This window comes from Amphiura filiformis, chromosome 17 (genome assembly GCF_039555335.1).
Source record: "Amphiura filiformis chromosome 17, Afil_fr2py, whole genome shotgun sequence".
Classification (NCBI taxonomy): Eukaryota; Metazoa; Echinodermata; class Ophiuroidea; order Amphilepidida; family Amphiuridae; genus Amphiura; species Amphiura filiformis.
Window position 1 is genome coordinate 5,869,754 of NC_092644.1, and position 20,693 is coordinate 5,890,446.

At 38.5% G+C, this 20,693-nt stretch overlaps 3 non-coding genes across 3 annotated transcripts; all 3 read right to left on the reverse strand.

Annotated features, from left to right (window-relative positions):
• Positions 1-9,390: 9,390 nt before the first annotated feature.
• Trnam-cau (transfer RNA methionine (anticodon CAU)) lies at positions 9,391-9,462 on the reverse strand. The gene has a single exon. It is a non-coding gene; the product is annotated as a tRNA-Met (tRNA).
• A 5,213-nt stretch (positions 9,463-14,675) lies between these two features.
• Positions 14,676-14,747, reverse strand: Trnam-cau (transfer RNA methionine (anticodon CAU)). The gene has a single exon. It is a non-coding gene; the product is annotated as a tRNA-Met (tRNA).
• A 5,357-nt stretch (positions 14,748-20,104) lies between these two features.
• On the reverse strand, positions 20,105-20,176 carry Trnam-cau (transfer RNA methionine (anticodon CAU)). Its single transcript has one exon. It is a non-coding gene; the product is annotated as a tRNA-Met (tRNA).
• Between the last annotated feature and the right edge of the window lie 517 nt (positions 20,177-20,693).

Here is a 20,693-nt window from a genome sequence, read left to right on the forward strand (position 1 = left end):
ACGAGACACACTCTTATGGCCCTTTAAAATTCATATTTCAAGGGTGTTGATGCAAAATGCAAGGGCATTGGAGGCAATGTGCCTGGAATCTGGATGCCTGTTATAATGTATTTCAAGGACTGATGGTGGTAGAGTGAAGTAGGATTTGACAGGTACTTGACAATATCAACAAGGCTCTGATAGGGGTAAAATTGGTGAATGCAAAGTAGTTATTTTGAATTCCATTGGTAAACAGTGCATTTATGAATAGTGTATTATATCTGCATTACAACATTCAACTTCTTTTACTCTTAGCTGTTGATTCACGTCACCAACATGTAACTTTTCATCAAATGATGACTGGATCAAGTACCATTGTTTGTTATACAGGGTGCATCAAAATGATTGGTACCCATCAATTTCCAGTGACTATGGACAAGACTGCCACATCAAAGTGCAGCATAACATCCACCTAATTTGTAGATTTATGTTATTATAGGTCATAAATCTAGTCATTGTAGTCATTTCAAGAGGATCTAATGTTGAATTTGGAAAAAAGCAGGCGTTTCATTAGACAATAAAGCTGATGGGCATAAGCTTATTAATATTCTTGCATCTACATGTCTTGAACAAATCACAAAGTATTTGCTATTATAATCATGGTGACACAAAATTGGATAGCTATTGTTCATACCCACCAACCATCCCTCTAATGTATTTTAAGCGGAAATAATGAGGGAAATATAAGAACTCATGGGGGATCAAATTTATTCTGTTGTCCTACAAACACAACATATTTGGCTGTTTCAAATTAAGTGTAAGCTCTGACATACATGTGTAAACATTACTGGTTTGAAAAAATGTACCATATTCACGTAAAAAGATTGTATTTTAAAGCCAAGAGATATTATGAACAGGCTGGTACTGATGTGTGTACAATGCTGATTTTTGTAGTATGTTAAGTTCAGAGCTAATATGGTATACAAATGAATCAGTTAATTGGTAGATACATTTGCACCTGCCATTGAATTTAATATGCAAAGTTATAGGAAAGGTATAATCATGTTTATATTTTTTTTTTCCATCCTTTCTCTCCTTGTTCAGCGCTTTGATAAATTTTAAAGGCGCTTTATAAATACCTTTATGTATGTATGTATGTATTGTAGTGTTGTATGTAGTGGCTCTTATTAGGGAGGAAATTATGAAACTACACCCCAGTTTGATATTTTCAGTGACCAACCCATAACAGGTGACTTTCTTGGTACTCAATCTGATTTCCAATATATCCATCACAGAAAACCCGACCTCCTTATTTGTGATCGTCAGACCATGCAAGCTTTTATTGTTGAAATATCTTGCCCATTTGATGCTTTTGTTAACACATGTTATAACACCAAATTCAATGTATACCAACCGCTCAATGAGCACATCACCCTGGACACACCGTATTCATGCAAAACAATTGTCATTATTATAGGTAGTCTCGGAAGTGTTCACAACAAAGTCACCTCCGGACTAAAAATCATTGGCTATTCAAATAGGCGGTGTAAGGCGATCGCTAGATACCTCAGCATTAGCGCAGCCATTGGCTCAAATATTATCTGGAAGCAGCGCGCTCGCACTATTTTGCAGCGATAATGGCTTGCCGATTTGCTGAGGTATCTGGCAATTGTCCCAACCATAATAATATTGGTTTCTCATCATTTTATTCGTCTTTTTCATTGTTGCGTATTTATTGCATTACTATGCTCCGCTTGTATTATATATATTGTATTTTACTGTGGTTTATATGCAATAAAAGATATGAATATGTATGTATGTATGTGTGTATGTAGGGGGGTATGTATGTATGAACAAAGCAATATTATGTTGTGGTGTCAACATAAATCCATAATTCTAGCATATACGTGTAATATCATGGTGGATTGACTAATGAATGAGGGTGCTTATTGGAAAAGGTAATTGATTATTTTGATGATAAAGTATGGTTGTCGGCATGTAGCCATCAAGACAAGGAATGAAATAAGTCAAAAATTGTCATCTGGACTGATGACTTTGTCAGAAACTTGTTTGATGATGTCATGTTTGTTATTAAATATCTTCTTTCGACCAATAGAGGTTATCCGTGTTCTATAAGCTGCATATCCTATCAGCGACTGCTATACCTTGTTTAGGACTTTCAAAAGAAGTACCTGCATGTGCAACCATGACTGTTTCAAAATCACAGTGGTACATAATATTAAATAATTTGCTTCAAGCGCTAAGTATTCTGTAATGTGAATGTGGTACATTTTGTGTAATAAATGATCTTTTGCTTGATTATAAATCAGTCTGTGTGATAGATGATTGGAATTTGTCTACAAACTTGGCCTTCTGAAAGCAAATCTATCTTCAGTAGATGGCAAAGTGCCTGTATAAGCTGTCTTCAGTAGATAGCAAGATGCCTGTATAAGCTATCTTCAGTAGATAGCAAAGTGCCTGTATAAGCTGTCTTCAGTAGATAGCAAGATGCCTGTATAAGCTATCTTCAGTAGATAGCAAAGTGCCTGTATAATCTATCTTCAGTAGATAGCAAGATGCATGTATAAGCTGTCTTCAGTAGATAGCAAGGTGCATATCGTTATGAATTCGGCAGAGTGGCGAATCAAGAATTTTGAGCAAATCAAGATTTTTTATGCTTATGATTATGTTTCATGTTATCTTTTATTTCCACCAAAAATTAATGATAACTCTTACTCCCCGACGTAGATATTGAAATCTTGATTTGGAGGAATCGCGCCTAAGTGCGACAAATGAATTCGGCAAAGAGACAAATCATATACTTAACTGTACAAATTAGGTGGATCTATAGTATTGTATAGCTGGAAACCCCGAATTTTCTATGTTGAATGTCCTATACTAATATATTTGATATCAATGTATAGCTGTAGGTATCCTCTATCCAGTGATACCAAAATAAGTACAAACATTTCCCACATGTGTGTGCACTCCCGTGAAATGGGAAAATCCCAGAAAATCATACGCAAAATATAGGCTAATATTGTTATTTCTGCTTTAAAATCATCGAGTTTTTGCTAAATATTACAGGGATGACTATCTATAACTTGTATAACAAGTTAAAGGCCCTTTCAGTGATTTCACAGGAACAGTAAAAAAAATGGAAATTTGTCAGAGTTGCTTAGAAATAAAGAATAAGTCTACAGAATTTCATTAAACCACTTTTCCCTGAATGCATCGACAAATTAGTCAAAAAACAGAAGCTTTAGAAAGGTTTTCTACTTCAACTCAGATCGACTCGAGAAAATCGAGATTTTCGTACAGTGCGCCACCAATCGACTGGAAAAACTTCCTAGTCCAGTGTTTCTATACACGGGGGAAGTAGAGTCTAAATTGATTTAAAACAGACGCTTAATTTTTGTAGTAGAAAACAAAATAAGCAATTAAAGGTCACCGAGTTTGCCTCGGTCAATTCAAATATGAAAAACAGTTAAAATTGTGTATTTTGTTTAAAATAGTAGCTACTGATGTAATAAGTAGTAGAAACAATACGCAACGTGCATGGTACGGTGGAGAGTGAGCTTCTTTCGATCTCGAGTCGGACTTTTTGTACTGTCAGTATCAAAAGTCCAAAATCATGCAAATGCTTTATTTTGTCTAAAATACACGGCTTTCGACCGAACCACTAGCAGGCTATGTTAGCACATCTATGCCAATTACAAAGGTACCAAAATCTGAATTTTGATGATTTTTACGATCGTCCGGATGAGCAAATCACTGAATGGGCCTTTAAGTCTTCATAGCCTTAGGACAACAAGTAATTTCTACACAAAAGCCCCAAATCAAGGATGCGTGCTATGGTTTACACATAGCTGAATGCATATTCGACCCCGAATACTACTCTCTACGCGATAGTACTAGAGACATTTTGGATACAGCATAAAGCCGAATAGCTGTTAAAATGCGTTTTGAGGGGATATATCGATTGTTTTAAAACATGCGAGTATTGCAAATAAATCGTGTACATTCACTTCTATAATATACATTTCAAATGAGTGCTCACGAATATTCTAAATTTTTAAAAGGACCAATGAAATGGTACCAAGATTTTCAAACACCGTTTACTCAGATTTTGCGTATTCGGCACTCTGCCGTGTTCATAACGATATAGGCCTATAAGCTATCTTCAGTAGATATCAAGGAGCCTCAATAAGCTATCATCAGTAGATAGCAATGTGCCTATATAAGCTGTCTTCAGTAGATAGCAAGGTGCCTGTATAAGCTATCTTCAGTAGATAGCAAGGTACCTGTAAAAGCTATCATCAGAAGATAGAAGGTACCTGTATAAGCTATGCTATCTTCAGTAGATAGCAAGGTGCCTGTATAAGCTATCTGCAGTAGATAGCAAGGTGCCTGTATAAGCTATCTTCAGTAGATAGCAAGGTGCCTGTATAAGCTATCTTCAGTAGATAGCAAGGTGCCTGTATAAGCTATCTTCAGTAGATAGCAAGGTACCTGTAAAAGCTATCATCAGAAGATAGAAGGTACCTGGATAAGCTACGCTAGCTGCAGTAGATAGCAAGGTGCCTGTATAGGCTATCTTCAGTAGATAGCAAGGTGCCTGTATAAGCTATCTTCAGTAGATAGCAAGGTGCCTGTATAAGCTATCTTCAGTAGATAGCAAGGTGCCTGTATAAGCTATCTTCAGTAGATAGCAAGGTGCCTGTATAAGCTATCTTCAGTAGATAGCAAGGTACCTGTAAAAGCTATCATCAGAAGATAGAAGGTACCTGTATAAGCTATGCTATCTTCAGTAGATAGCAAGGTGCCTGTATAAGCTATCTGCAGTAGATAGCAAGGTGCCTGTATAAGCTATCTTCAGTAGATAGCAAGGTGCCTGTATAAGCTATCTTCAGTAGATAGCAAGGTGCCTGTATAAGCTATCTTCAGTAGATAGCAAGGTACCTGTAAAAGCTATCATCAGAAGATAGAAGGTACCTGTATAAGCTATGCTATCTTCAGTAGATAGCAAGGTGCCTGTATAAGCTATCTTCAGTAGATAGCAAGGTGCCTGTATAAGCAATCTTCAGTAGATAGCAAGGTGCCTGTATAAGCTATCTTCAGTAGATAGCAAGGTGCCTGTATAAGCTATCTTCAGTAGATAGCAAGGTGCCTGTATAAGCTATCTTCAGTAGATAGCAAGGTGCCTGTATAAGCTATCTTCAGTAGATAGCAAGGTACCTGTAAAAGCTATCATCAGAAGATAGAAGGTGCATGTATAAGCTATCTTCAGTACGGTAGATAGCAAGGTGACTGTATAAGCTACCTTCAGTAGATAGCAAGATGCCCGTATAAGCTGTCTTCAGTAGATAGCAAGATGCCTGTATAAGCTATCATCAGTAGATAGCAAGGTGCCCGTATAAGCTATCTTCAGTAGATAGCAAGGTGCCTGTATAAGCTGTCTTCAGTAGATAGCAAGGTGTATGTATAAGCTATCATCAGTAGATAGCAATGTGCCCGTATAAGCTATCTTTAGTAGATAGCAAGGTGCCTGTATAAGCTGTCTTCAATAGATAGCAAGGTACGTGCCTGTATACCTTGTCTTCAGTTGATAGCAAGGTGCCTGTATAAGCTATCATCAGTAGATAGCAAGGTGCCCATATAAGCTATCTTCATTAGATAGCAAGGTGCCTGTATAAGCTATCATCAGTAGATAGCAAGGTGCCCATATAAGCTATCTTCAGTAGATAGCAAGGTGCCTGTATAAGCTATCTTCAATAGATAGCAAGGTGCCTGTATAAGCTATCTTCAGTAGATAGCAAGGTGCCTGTATAAGCTATCTTCAGTAGATAGCAAGGAGCCTGTATAAGCTATCTTCAGTAGATAGCAAGGTGCCTGTATAAGCTATCTTCAGTAGATAGCAAGGTACCTGTAAAAGCTTTCATCAGAAGATAAAAGGTACCTGAATAAGCTATGCTATCTTCAGTAGGTAGCAAGGTACCTGTAAAAGCTATCATCAGAAGATAAAAGGTACCTGTATAAGCTATGCTATCTTCAGTAGATAGCAAGGTGCCTGTATAAGCTATCTTCAGTAGATAGCAAGGTGCCTTTATAAGCTATCTTCAGTAGATAGCAAGGTACCTGTATAAGATATCTTCAGTAGATAGCAAGGTGCCTGTATAAGCTATCTTCAGTAGATAGCAAGGTGCCTGTATTTTTTATAAGCTATCTTCAGTAGATAGCAAGGTACCTGTAAAAGCTATCATCAGAAGATAGAAGGTGCATATATAAGCTATCTTCAGTACGGTAGATAGCAGATGCCCGTATAAGCTGTCTTCAGTAGATAGCAAGGTGCCTGTATAAGCTATCATCAGTAGATAACAAGGTGCCCATATAAGCTATCTTCAGTAGATAGCAAGGTGCCTGTATAAGTTATCTTCAGTAGATAGCAAGGTGCCTGTATAGGCTATCTTCAGTAGATAGCAAGGTGCCTGTATAAGTTATCTTCAGTAGATAGCAAGGTGCCTGTATAAGCTATCATCAGTAGATAGCACGGTGCTCTATATAAGCTATCTTAGCTAGCATATATAAGCTATCTTCAGTACGGTAGATAGCAAGATGCCCGTATAAGCTGTCTTCAGTAGATAGCAAGGTGCCTGTATAAGCTATCATCAGTAGATAACAAGGTGCCCATATAAGCTATCTTCAGTAGATAGCAAGGTGCCTGTATAAGCTATCTTCAGTAGATAGCAAGGTGCCTGTATAAGCTATCTTCAGTAGATAACAAGGTGCCCATATAAGCTATCTTCAGTAGATAGCAAGGTGCCTGTATAAGTTATCTTCAGTAGATAGCAAGGTGCCTGTATAGGCTATCTTCAGTAGATAGCAAGGTGCCTGTATAAGTTATCTTCAGTAGATAGCAAGGTGCCTGTATAAGCTATCATCAGTAGATAGCACGGTGCTCGTATAAGCTATCTTAGCTAGCATATATAAGCTATCTTCAGTACGGTAGATAGCAAGATGCCCGTATAAGCTGTCTTCAGTAGATAGCAAGGTGCCTGTATAAGCTATCATCAGTAGATAGCAAGGTGCCTCGTATAAGCTATCTTCAGTAGATAGCAAGGTGCCTGTATAAGCTGTCTTCAGTAGATAGCAAGGTGTATGTATAAGCTATCTTCAGTAGATAGCAAGGTGCCTGTATAAGATATCTTCAGTAGATAGCAAGGTGCCTGTATAAGCTATCTTCAGTAGATAGCAAGGTACCTGTAAAAGCTATCATCAGAAGATAGAAGGTGCATGTATAAGCTATCTTCAGTACGGTAGATAGCAAGATGCCCGTATAAGCTGTCTTCAGTAGATAGCAAGGTGCCTGTATAAGCTATCTTCAGTAGATAGCAAGGTGCCTGTATAAGCTATCTTTAGTAGATAGCAAGGTGCCTGTATAAGCTGTCTTCAATAGATAGCAAGGTACGTGCCTGTATACCTTGTCTTCAGTTGATAGCAAGGTGCCTGTATAAGCTATCATCAGTAGATAGCAAGGTGCCCATATAAGCTATCTTCATTAGATAGCAGGGTGCCTGTATAAGCTATCTTCAGTAGATAGCAAGGTGCCTGTATAGGCTATCTTCAGTAGATAGCAAGGTGCCTGTATAAGCTATCTTCAGTAGATAGCAAGGTGCCTGTATAGGCTATCTTCAGTAGATAGCAGGGTCCCCGTATAAGCTATCATCAGTAGATCGCACGGTGCTCGTATAAGCTATCTTCAGTAGATAGCAAGGTGCCTGTATAGGCTATCTTCAGTAGATAGCAAGGTGCCTGTATAAGCTATCTTCAGTAGATAGCAAGGTGCCTGTATAGGCTATCTTCAGTAGATAGCAGGGTGCCTGTATAAGCTATCTTCAGTAGATAGCAAGGTGCCTGTATAGGCTATCTTCAGTAGATAGCAAGGTGCCTGTATAAGCTATCTTCAGTAGATAGCAAGGTGCCTGTATAGGCTATCTTCAGTAGATAGCAAGGTACCTGTAAAAGCTATCATCAGAAGATAGAAGGTGCATGTATAAGCTATCTTCAGTACGGTAGATAGCAAGATGCCCGTATAAGCTGTCTTCAGTAGATAGCAAGGTGCCTGTATAAGCTATCTTCAGTAGATAGCAAGGTGCCTGTATAAGCTATCTTCAGTAGATAGCAAGGTACCTGTATAAGTTATCTTCAGCAGATAGCAAGGTACCTGTATAAGCTATCTTCAGTAGATAGCAAGGTGCCTGTATAAGCTATCTTCAGTAGATAGCAAGGTGCCTGTATAAGCTATCTTCAGTAGATAGCAAGGTACCTGTAAAAGCTATCATCAGAAGATAGAAGGTGCATGTATAAGCTATCTTCAGTACGGTAGATAGCAAGATGCCCGTAGCTGTCTTCAAGATGCCTGTATAAGCTATCTTCAGTAGATAGCAAGGTGCCTGTATAAGCTATCTTCAGTAGATAGCAAGGTGCCTGTATAGGCTATCTTCAATAGATAGCAAGGTGCCTGTATAAGCTATCTTCAGTAGATAGCAAGGTGCCTGTATAAGCTATCTTCAGTAGATAGCAGGGTGCCTGTATAAGCTATCTTCAGTAGATAGCAAGGTGCCTGTATAGGCTATCTTCAGTAGATAGCAAGGTGCCTGTATAAGCTATCTTCAGTAGATAGAAGCCTGTGCCTGTATAGGCTATCTTCAGTAGATAGCAGGGTCCCCGTATAAGCTATCATCAGTAGATCGCACGGTGCTCGTATAAGCTATCTTCAGTAGATAGCAAGGTGCCTGTATAGGCTATCTTCAGTAGATAGCAAGGTGCCTGTATAAGCTATCTTCAGTAGATAGCAAGGTGCCTGTATAGGCTATCTTCAGTAGATAGCAGGGTGCCTGTATAAGCTATCTTCAGTAGATAGCAAGGTGCCTGTATAGGCTATCTTCAGTAGATAGCAAGGTGCCTGTATAAGCTATCATCAGTAGATCGCACGGTGCTCGTATAAGCTATCTTCAGTAGATAGCAAGGTACATGTACAAGCTATCATTCGAAAATGGCAAGGTACCTGTATAAGCTATCTTCAGAAGATAGCAAGGTGCCTGTATAAGCTATCTTCAGTAGATAGCAACATAATCTATCTTCAGTAGGCAGGAAAGTACAGGTGCCTTTAAAAACTATCTTCAGTAGTTGGCAAAGTGCCTGTATAGGCTGTCTTCAGTAGAAAGGAGGGCCCGGTGCCTGTATAGGCTGTATTCGGTAGTGTGAGATAGCATTAAGAATTATCTTCCCACGGTTGCATGTATTTTCAAAATATGGCAAAAAAATATTTCACCAAAACAACAGCGATGTCGTTGCAAAAAAGTGCAAAAATCAAAATAATCAAAATAAATCAACAACAACAAAATGACATAGCAGAGCAAGGTTTCGATCCTTGGACCTCTGGGTTATGGGCCCAGCACGCTTCCGCTGCGCCACTCTGCTTCACGATTCTGTTATGTGCATAATGCAGTTAATAAAGGTTTTCTTTAGCTCATGCAATCACGCAGTCTCTTTTTTTTTCAAGTGTTGGCGGGGAAATAAATCAATAATTCGCAAAACTGATCAACATTATTTTAACAAGAAGAGATGGCCGCGGCCGGCAAAATATTATGATAATGACGCAGTGAAGTACTGATGCGTTTTTCCATAATTATTTCGTTTCAATTGAAGAAATACAAGAACTATTATATTATAATATTAGGCAAACAAAATGAAGACGAGCGAGATGGCTGGGAAGCCGTATTTTTCACATTAATTGTAGGTCTTTGTGTAAAATAATATGTTATTTGATACTTAAAATAAACTTGTTAATTAACCATTTACTGTACTATTAATAAAGATAAAAACGGAAATTAAATGCAGTAGACAAAATGTTATATTATAGAATGCCCCACCGTAACATTTGTAGCTGTTCCCCCTGGTAAGCTGTGTGTTTCTTGTCAGGGCGTGCTCATACATATACCTCTGCGAACTCAGTGCTCACAAGAAATGTCTTTAATGCAGACAGGTGTTGTCAACATGCTTTATACTGTTCAGGTTCTGCAAGGATAATCTATTCTAGTGTTCTACTTTAATTATATTAATCCAACTGAAGTGTACTGGAAGATAAGCAATTAACAAAGCCTCAAATTATTGATCTGAATATTTTAAAGTCAACTATGTACCCTTTATGACAAGAGTGGTGCCCACAGGAATAAAAATGTGCAACTTGTCAGGGGGATGGCTACTTACCAAAAGTGGGTTAACCAATAGTTTCAAGTTTCTCTTGTGTGGAAGGCAAATAATTAAGTAACTATTAATTACTGATAAATGAATAAATGAATGAATGAATGAATGAATGAATGAATGAATGAATGAATGAATGATGTATAACCATATAATCAAATAAATCGATCTGTATAAATAAATTAAAATATAAAATAAAATAAAATAAATGTTGATAATGATTATTTTGACAAAGCATTCGTAATGGACATGCCGAAGAAGAAAATAATGGTATCCAACAGCGCATTCTGAGCATAGGCCTACTGGACAATTGGAATGTAACATTAAATTTAATATTCCAAAAGACGAAAAAGTAGGGAAACATCCACCATCTAAGCAATTCATAACACCAACACCCCCTTGACATAAGGCCTACACTCAAACAAACAAATATACAAACAAACAAAATCTTCATTTTACATTTTGCAGAAGCACAGATAACACAAATGTCAACATGCGATACGGGGTGTTTTATTTGCACCTGAATAGCAATGCTGTTGTGAACCAGTAGTAAGACATCATCAAGCGCGTCGACGCCAGGGCGCGGTATGCGCGTGCCAAAATGGTTTAAGTTTACGCAGCTTACGCGTACGCATTACACACGTGATACGCGTTTCGTTGACAATATTGTCGCCTAATAAACAATCAAAACAATCGCAGATAGCAGTTTGTTGAGCTTCTGTTGCTGTTCAGCTTCTAGCAAGAGTTGTGAAGACATTGAGATTTTACCGTGTCACCTATTTACTTTATTTTACCAAAAGCAAATGTGTCTTATCTATTTTGTGATAAAGGAGGAATTTCTACTTGGCAATGCCTGAGATCTTCAGCAACCGTTCTCATTGTCAGTCTCTCTACGGCGCCGTAGGTCTACTCCATAAAAATAGTAAGTTTCAGTAGGATAATTTGTTAATTTGTTTTTATTTATAAAATTGGAAATTACCACAGAAATTCAGTTGTGAATATGCTAGGTTTGCTGAATTGAGCAATTCACATCGATATTTTTAGTTTGAAAAACAATAGGAACAGTCCCTGGCGTATTTTTGGTCCGTGAGATCATTTATTTAATATACAAAAAGTTGTTGGTCGCCCATCCATCCAGCAGCTGATGGATCGATCGACTCAACATGCTCAATGGCGTAGCCAGCACTTTTTCAGAGGGTGGGCGAAGGGGGGAGGCAAGTTTCAAAGTAAGAAAACTTTGACGAATATGGGCTAAAATGTACAAAAAGCCTAAAATCGTAAATACCAGGGCAGCCATCATCCCATGCGGGTGGGGGCAAGAAGAGAGGAAAGAATTCTCACAGAAGTCCCCCTGGCTACGGCACTGATGTTGGTGCTATGTGGTGGCCCCTGGTAGCAATTAATTTCCAGTTGTTATACCGGTGTGCTCCAGAAACTTAAATAGTGAGAAAAAAAATTATATCATTGAACAAAGCTGCTTTGTATATAAATGTAGATAGAAAAATTACATCGCACAGAGGTAACAAACATTAACACGAGTAAAAATAAAAATGGAGGATTAGAATGCAAAGTCTACAGCACCCGGTATTCCAAGGCGGTCTCCCATCCTTTGTAGGCCTACTAACCGGGCCCGACGACGTTGCATGCTTAACTTCGGTGATCGGACGAAAACCGGTGTATTCAACGTGTGGCTTGGCCCATAGATCAAGCTTGACCGTACACATCTGAAGCTGCGATTTTAGCTTAGTTGCTCACCCTTTTCCCCCAATCGTTTCTATATTAATTGTGCAACAATTTATTGCTCCTCATGAAACTTACAACTTAGTAAACTATAATCAAATTGTTCTGTAATATCCCAGTCTTTTCATTTTTAGGAACTATAATAAATCACGGGTTATATATTGATAATCTATGATATAATACTAGTATCACTAGGGTGCACACCAGTAAATAGCCTCAATTGACATTCTGTGCAAATAGGGTCCGGGAAAACGTCATTTTCTTGACTTCTGGGCGACTCACCTCTTCAAAACTTACACTTTCTACAAGTTGAAGGTCAGCTGAAGACACCCAGTCCAGAGAAATCATACGGAGTCCAGCGGTTTTTTCCCACAAAATTGCTGACTAGATCACCCTATATAATATACAGCTTACGCCGGCTCATAAATAGCTTGGTGTTTCTGAAATGTAACACATTTTGAAAGCTTAGCCAAATCTTTATAAAAAAAAGTCGGATCCTGCTCATTTTTCACAGACAATCTATTTCCCAGGCCTAAATGAGGATTAAATATGAATCAGGGCCTAATTATTTGTTTTCAGCCTGTCCTAATGTATTATATTCAGTCATTGCACGTTTCCTCGTTTGAAACACTGTGACTTTTCAAACAAGGATATAGGAGATTCCTATTTACCGGTGTGCACTCACTACTAGCAATTCAACTCGCTGATAGATGTATAGGCTTATACGGCACCTCGGTTACGTACCATTTGTCTCGAGCTATCTTCAATAGATAGCAAGGTGCCTGAATATATCTTCAGTAGACAGCAAGGTGCCTGAATCTTCAGTAGATAGCAAGGTGCTTGTACAAGCTATCTTCAGTAGATAGTAAGGTACCTGTAAAAGCTATCATCAGAATACACTCATCTACTCTAGGTTCCAGAGTAAAAAATAAGTACAGCTTGTCTGTACGCAGTGCGATAATACTCATACATATGAGGGAGGCACTTATAAGGAAGAAGAAGAAGATAGAAGGTACCTGTATAAGCTATGCTATCTTCAGTAGATAGCAAGGTGCCTGTATAAGCTATCTTCAGTAGATAGCAAGGTGCCTGTAGCTATCTTCAGTAGATAGCAAGGTACCTGTATAAGTTATCCTGTATAAAGCTATCTTCAGTAGATAGCAAGGTACCTGTATAAGCTATCTTCAGTAGTATCTTCATAAGCTATCTTCAGTAGATAGCAAGGTACCTGTATAAGCTATCTTCAGACGATGTATAAGCTATCTTTAGTAGATAGCAAGATGCCTGTATAAGCTGTCTTCAGTAGATAGCAAGGTGCCTGTATAAGCTATCTTCAGTAGAAGAAGGTACCTGCATCTTCAGGATAGCCCGTATACGCTCGCTTCAGTAGATATCAAGGACCCTGTATAAGCTATCTTCAGTAGATAGCAAGGTGCCTGTATAATCTTCAGTAGATATCTGTATAAGCTATCTTCAGTAGATAGCAAGGTGCCTGTATAGGCTATCTTCAGTAGATAGCAATAAGCTATCTTCAGCAAGGTGCCTGTATAAGCTATCTTCAGTAGATAGCAAGGTGCCTGTATAAGCTATCTTCAGTAGATAGCAAGGTGCCTGTATAAGCTATCTTCAGTAGATAGCAGGGTGCCTGTATAAGCTATCTTCAGTAGATAGCAAGGTGCCTGTATAGGCTATCTTCAGTAGATAGCAAGGTGCCTGTATAAGCTATCTTCAGTAGATAGCAAGGTGCCTGTATAAGGTGCCTGTATAAGCTATCTTCAGTAGATAGCAAGGTGCCTGTATAAGCTATCTTCAGTAGATAGCAAGGTGCCTGTATAAGCTATCTTCAGTATAGATAGCGAGGTGCCTGTATAAGATATCTATCATTAGAAAATGGCAAGGTACCTGTATAAGCTATCTTCAGAAGATAGCAAGGTGCCTGTATAAGCTATCTTCAGTAGATAGCAAGGTGCCTGTATAAGCTATCTATCTTCAGTAGATAGCAAGGTGCCTGTATAAGCTATCTTCAGTAGATAGCAAGGTACCTGTAAAAGCTATCATCAGAACAGATAGAAGCGAGCGTGGAGCTATCTTCAGTAGATAGCAAGATGCCTGTATAAGCTGTCTTCAGTAGATAGCAAGGTGCCTGTATAAGCTATCTTCAGTAGATAGCAAGGTGCCTGTATAAGCTATCTTCAGTAGATAGCAAGGTGCCTGTATAGGCTATCTTCAGTAGATAGCAAGGTGCCTGTATAAGCTATCATCAGTAGATCGCACGGTGCTCGTATAAGCTATCTTCAGTAGATAGCAAGGTACATGTACAAGCTATCATTAGAAAATGGCAAGGTACCTGTATAAGCTATCTTCAGAAGATAGCAAGGTGCCTGTATAAGCTATCTTCAGTAGATAGCAACATAATCTATCTTCAGTAGGCAGGAAAGTACAGGTGCCTTTAAAAGCTATCTTCAGTAGTTGGCAAAGTGCCTGTATAGGCTGTCTTCAGTAGAAAGGAGGGCCCGGTGCCTGTATAGGCTGTATTCGGTAGTGTGAGATAGCATTAAGAATTATCTTCCCACGGTTGCATGTATTTTCAAAATATGGCAAAAAATATTTCACCAAAACAACAGCGATGTCGTTGCAAAAAAGTGCAAAAATCAAAATAATCAAAATAAATCAACAACAACAAAATGACATAGCAGAGCAAGGTTTCGATCCTTGGACCTCTGGGTTATGGGCCCAGCACGCTTCCGCTGCGCCACTCTGCTTCACGATTCTGTTATGTGCATAATGCAGTTAATAAAGGTTTTCTTTAGCTCATGCAATCACGCAGTCTCTTTTTTTATTCAAGTGTTGGCGGGAAATAAATCAATAATTCGCAAAACTGATCAACATTATTTTAACAAGAAGAGATGGCCGCGGCCGGCAAAATATTATGATAATGACGCAGTGAAGTACTGATGCGTTTTTCCATAATTATTTCGTTTCAATTGAAGAAATACAAGAACTATTATATTATAATATTAGGCAAACAAAATGAAGACGAGCGAGATGGCTGGGAAGCCGTATTTTTCACATTAATTGTAGGTCTTTGTGTAAAATAATATGTTATTTGATACTTAAAATAAACTTGTTAATTAACCATTTACTGTACTATTAATAAAGATAAAAACGGAAATTAAATGCAGTAGACAAAATGTTATATTATAGAATGCCCCACCGTAACATTTGTAGCTGTTCCCCCTGGTAAGCTGTGTGTTTCTTGTCAGGGAGAGCTCATACATATACCTCTGCGAACTCAGTGCTCACAAGAAATGTCTTTAATGCAGACAGGTGTTGTCAACATGCTTTATACTGTTCAGGTTCTGCAAGGATAATCTATTCTAGTGTTCTACTTTAATTATATTAATCCAACTGAAGTGTACTGGAAGATAAGCAATTAACAAAGCCTCAAATTATTGATCTGAATATTTTAAAGTCAACTATGTACCCTTTATGACAAGAGTGGTGCCCACAGGGCCAAAAATGTGCAACTTGTCAGGGGGGATGGCTACTTACCAAAAGTGGGTTAACCAATAGTTTCAAGTTTCTCTTGTGTGGAAGGCAAATAATTAAGTAACTATTAATTACTGATAAATGAATAAATGAATGAATGAATGAATGAATGAATGAATGAATGAATGAATGAATGAATGATGTATAACCATATAATCAAATAAATCGATCTGTATAAATAAATTAAAATATAAAATAAAATAAAATAAATGTTGATAATGATTATTTTGACAAAGCATTCGTAATGGACATGCCGAAGAAGAAAATAATGGTATCCAACAGCGCATTCTGAGCATAGGCCTACTGGACAATTGGAATGTAACATTAAATTTAATATTCCAAAAGACGAAAAAGTAGGGAAACATCCACCATCTAAGCAATTCATAACACCAACACCCCCTTGACATAAGGCCTACACTCAAACAAACAAATATACAAACAAACAAAATCTTCATTTTACATTTTGCAGAAGCACAGATAACACAAATGTCAACATGCGATACGGGGTGTTTTATTTGCACCTGAATAGCAATGCTGTTGTGAACCAGTAGTAAGACATCATCAAGCGCGTCGACGCCAGGGCGCGGTATGCGCGTGCCAAAATGGTTTAAGTTTACGCAGCTTACGCGTACGCATTACACACGTGATACGCGTTTCGTTGACAATATTGTCGCCTAATAAACAATCAAAACAATCGCAGATAGCAGTTTGTTGAGCTTCTGTTGCTGTTCAGCTTCTAGCAAGAGTTGTGAAGACATTGAGATTTTACCGTGTCACCTATTTACGCCTTTATTTTACCAAAAGCAAATGTGTCTTATCTATTTTGTGATAAAGGAGGAATTTCTACTTGGCAATGCCTGAGATCTTCAGCAACCGTTCTCATTGTCAGTCTCTCTACGGCGCCGTAGGTCTACTCCATAAAAATAGTAAGTTTCAGTAGGATAATTTGTTAATTTGTTTTTATTTATAAAATTGGAAATTACCACAGAAATTCAGTTGTGAATATGCTAGGTTTGCTGAATTGAGCAATTCACATCGATATTTTTAGTTTGAAAAACAATAGGAACAGTCCCTGGCGTATTTTTGGTCCGTGAGATCATTTATTTAATATACAAAAGTTGTTGGTCGCCCATCCATCCAGCAGCTGATGGATCGATCGACTCAACATGCTCAATGGCGTAGCCAGCACTTTTTCAGAGGGTGGGCGAAGGGGAGGCAAGTTTCAAAGTAAGAAACCTTTGACGAATATGGGCTAAAATGTACAAAAAGCCTAAAAATCGTAAATACCAGGGCAGCCATCATCCCATGCGGGGTGGGGGCAAGAAGAGGGGGAAAGAATTCTCACAGAAGTCCCCCTGGCTACGGCACTGATGTTGGTGCTATGTGGTGGCCCCTGGTAGCAATTAATTTCCAGTTGTTATACCGGTGTGCTCCAGAAACTTAAATAGTGAGAAAAAAAATTATATCATTGAACAAAGCTGCTTTGTATATAAATGTAGATAGAAAAATTACATCGCACAGAGGTAACAAACATTAACACGAGTAAAAATAAAAATGGAGGATTAGAATGCAAAAGTCTACAGCACCCGGTATTCCAAGGCGGTCTCCCATCCTTTGTAGGCCTACTAACCGGGCCCGACGACGTTGCATGCTTAACTTCGGTGATCGGACGAAAACCGGTGTATTCAACGTGTGGCTTGGCCCATAGATCAAGCTTGACCGTACACATCTGAAGCTGCGATTTTAGCTTAGTTGCTCACCCTTTTCCCCAATCGTTTCTATATTAATTGTGCAACAATTTATTGCTCCTCATGAAACTTACAACTTAGTAAACTATAATCAAATTGTTCTGTAATATCCCAGTCTTTTCATTTTTAGGAACTATAATAAATCACGGGTTATATATTGATAATCTATGATATAATACTAGTATCACTAGGGTGCACACCAGTAAATAGCCTCAATTGACATTCTGTGCAAATAGGGTCCGGGAAAACGTCATTTTCTTGACTTCTGGGCGACTCACCTCTTCAAAACTTACACTTTCTACAAGTTGAAGGTCAGCTGAAGACACCCAGTCCAGAGAAATCATACGGAGTCCAGCGGTTTTTTTCCCACAAAATTGCTGACTAGATCACCCTATATAATATACAGCTTACGCCGGCTCATAAATAGCTTGGTGTTTCTGAAATGTAACACATTTTGAAAGCTTAGCCAAATCTTTATAAAAAAAGTCGGATCCTGCTCATTTTTCACAGACAATCTATTTCCCAGGCCTAAATGAGGATTAAATATGAATCAGGGCCTAATTATTTGTTTTTCAGCCTGTCCTAATGTATCATTGCACGTTTCCTCGTTTGAAACACTGTGACTTTTCAAACAAGGATATAGGAGATTCCTATTTACCGGTGTGCACTCACTACTAGCAATTCAACTCGCTGATAGATGTATAGGCTTATACGGCACCTCGGTTACGTACCATTTGTCTCGAGCTATCTTCAATAGATAGCAAGGTGCCTGAATATATCTTCAGTAGACAGCAAGGTGCCTGAATCTTCAGTAGATAGCAAGGTGCTTGTACAAGCTATCTTCAGTAGATAGTAAGGTACCTGTAAAAGCTATCATCAGAATACACTCATCTACTCTAGGTTCCAGAGTAAAAAATAAGTACAGCTTGTCTGTACGCAGTGCGATAATACTCATACATATGAGGGAGGCACTTATAAGGAAGAAGAAGAAGATAGAAGGTACCTGTATAAGCTATGCTATCTTCAGTAGATAGCAAGGTGCCTGTATAAGCTATCTTCAGTAGATAGCAAGGTGCCTGTATAAGCTATCTTCAGTAGATAGCAAGGTACCTGTATAAGTTATCTTCAGCAGATAGCAAGGTACCTGTATAAGCTATCTTCAGTAGATAGCAAGGTGCCTGTATAAGCTATCTTCAGTAGATAGCAAGGTGCCTGTATAAGCTATCTTCAGTAGATAGCAAGGTACCTGTAAAAGCTATCATCAGAAGATAGAAGGTGCATGTATAAGCTATCTTCAGTACGGTAGATAGCAAGATGCCCGTATAAGCTGTCTTCAGTAGATAGCAAGGTGCCTGTATAAGCTATCTTCAGTAGATAGCAAGGTGCCTGTATAAGCTATCTTCAGTAGATAGCAAGGTGCCTGTATAGGCTATCTTCAATAGATAGCAAGGTGCCTGTATAAGCTATCTTCAGTAGATAGCAAGGTGCCTGTATAAGCTATCTTCAGTAGATAGCAGGGTGCCTGTATAAGCTATCTTCAGTAGATAGCAAGGTGCCTGTATAGGCTATCTTCAGTAGATAGCAAGGTGCCTGTATAAGCTATCTTCAGTAGATAGCAAGGTGCCTGTATAGGCTATCTTCAGTAGATAGCAGGGTCCCCGTATAAGCTATCATCAGTAGATCGCACGGTGCTCGTATAAGCTATCTTCAGTAGATAGCAAGGTGCCTGTATAGGCTATCTTCAGTAGATAGCAAGGTGCCTGTATAAGCTATCTTCAGTAGATAGCAAGGTGCCTGTATAGGCTATCTTCAGTAGATAGCAGGGTGCCTGTATAAGCTATCTTCAGTAGATAGCAAGGTGCCTGTATAGGCTATCTTCAGTAGATAGCAAGGTGCCTGTATAAGCTATCATCAGTAGATCGCACGGTGCTCGTATAAGCTATCTTCAGTAGATAGCAAGGTACATGTACAAGCTATCATTAGAAAATGGCAAGGTACCTGTATAAGCTATCTTCAGAAGATAGCAAGGTGCCTGTATAAGCTATCTTCAGTAGATAGCAAGGTACCTGTATAAGCTATCTTCAGTAGATAGCAAGGTGCCTGTATAAGCTATCTTCAGTAGATAGCAAGGTGCCTGTATAAGCTATCTTCAGTAGATAGCAAGGTACCTGTAAAAGCTATCATCAGAAGATAGAAGGTGCATGTATAAGCTATCTTCAGTACGGTAGATAGCAAGATGCCCGTATAAGCTGTCTTCAGTAGATAGCAAGGTGCCTGTATAAGCTATCTTCAGTAGATAGCAAGGTGCCTGTATAAGCTATCTTCAGTAGATAGCAAGGTGCCTGTATAGGCTATCTTCAGTAGATAGCAAGGTGCCTGTATAAGCTATCATCAGTAGATCGCACGGTGCTCGTATAAGCTATCTTCAGTAGATAGCAAGGTACATGTACAAGCTATCATTAGAAAATGGCAAGGTACCTGTATAAGCTATCTTCAGAAGATAGCAAGGTGCCTGTATAAGCTATCTTCAGTAGATAGCAACATAATCTATCTTCAGTAGGCAGGAAAGTACAGGTGCCTTTAAAAACTATCTTCAGTAGTTGGCAAAGTGCCTGTATAGGCTGTCTTCAGTAGAAAGGAGGGCCCGGTGCCTGTATAGGCTGTATTCGGTAGTGTGAGATAGCATTAAGAATTATCTTCCCACGGTTGCATGTATTTTCAAAATATGGCAAAAAATATTTCACCAAAACAACAGCGATGTCGTTGCAAAAAAAGTGCAAAAATCAAAATAATCAAAATAAATCAACAACAACAAAATGACATAGCAGAGCAAGGTTTCGATCCTTGGACCTCTGGGTTATGGGCCCAGCACGCTTCCGCTGCGCCACTCTGCTTCACGATTCTGTTATGTGCATAATGCAGTTAATAAAGGTTTTCTTTAGCTCATGCAATCACGCAGTCTCTTTTTTTATTCAAGTGTTGGCGGGGAAATAAATCAATAATTCGCAAACTGATCAACATTATTTTAACAAGAAGAGATGGCCGCGGCCGGCAAAATATTATGATAATGACGCAGTGAAGTACTGATGCGTTTTTTCATAATTATTTCGTTTCAATTGAAGAAATACAAGAACTATTATATTATAATATTAGGCAAACAAAATGAAGACGAGCGAGATGGCTGGGAAGCCGTATTTTCACATTAATTGTAGGTCTTTGTGTAAAATAATATGTTATTTGATACTTAAAATAAACTTGTTAATTAACCATTTACTGTACTATTAATAAAGATAAAAACGGAAATTAAATGCAGTAGACAAAATGTTATATTATAGAATGCCCCACCGTAACATTTGTAGCTGTTCCCCCTGGTAAGCTGTGTGTTTCTTGTCAGGGAGAGCTCATACATAT